The sequence below is a fragment of the Buceros rhinoceros genome, unplaced genomic scaffold (assembly GCF_000710305.1).
Source record: "Buceros rhinoceros silvestris isolate BGI_N320 unplaced genomic scaffold, ASM71030v1 scaffold38008, whole genome shotgun sequence".
NCBI classification, from domain to species: Eukaryota; Metazoa; Chordata; class Aves; order Bucerotiformes; family Bucerotidae; genus Buceros; species Buceros rhinoceros.
The window spans coordinates 1072-1533 of record NW_010428076.1 but is presented as its reverse complement, the minus strand read 5'-3'; positions in this window follow the sequence as shown (position 1 = coordinate 1533).

Here is a 462-nt window from a genome sequence, read left to right as displayed (position 1 = left end):
GCCCGCTGGGAGCTGCCTCCACTTGCCTTAGTGGGGCAGGACTGGCCCTTGTCAGCCCAGGAGACCCAGCTGGTGGCGGAGGGGTCCCTCAGCCCTGGGGACACCTGTCTCCTCTCCTGAAGGGGCCCTGCCTTGAGGGTAGCGCAGCTTGTGGGGAGGGTCCATGGGGGAGAAGAGGTGCTGGGGATAATGCAGGTCTGGGTTGGTGTGAGAAACAACAGGCCACCATCACCAGCAGTGAGTGCTGGCACCCTCCCAGCACCCCAGTCCTGCTCCCGGGCTCAGCGTCCGTGCAGGGTGCCAGGCCTGGCTGCCAGCGCTGGCCCATGCTGCAATGCAGAGGGCTGTCGCTGCCACCTCCTCCCCTGCCTCCGTAGCCCAAGGAATGAGCGCTGGCTCTTTGCCTGTGGCTTGGCTACTGCCTGTGGCTTCCTGCGCTTTGCAGAGCGAAAGGCAGGCAGG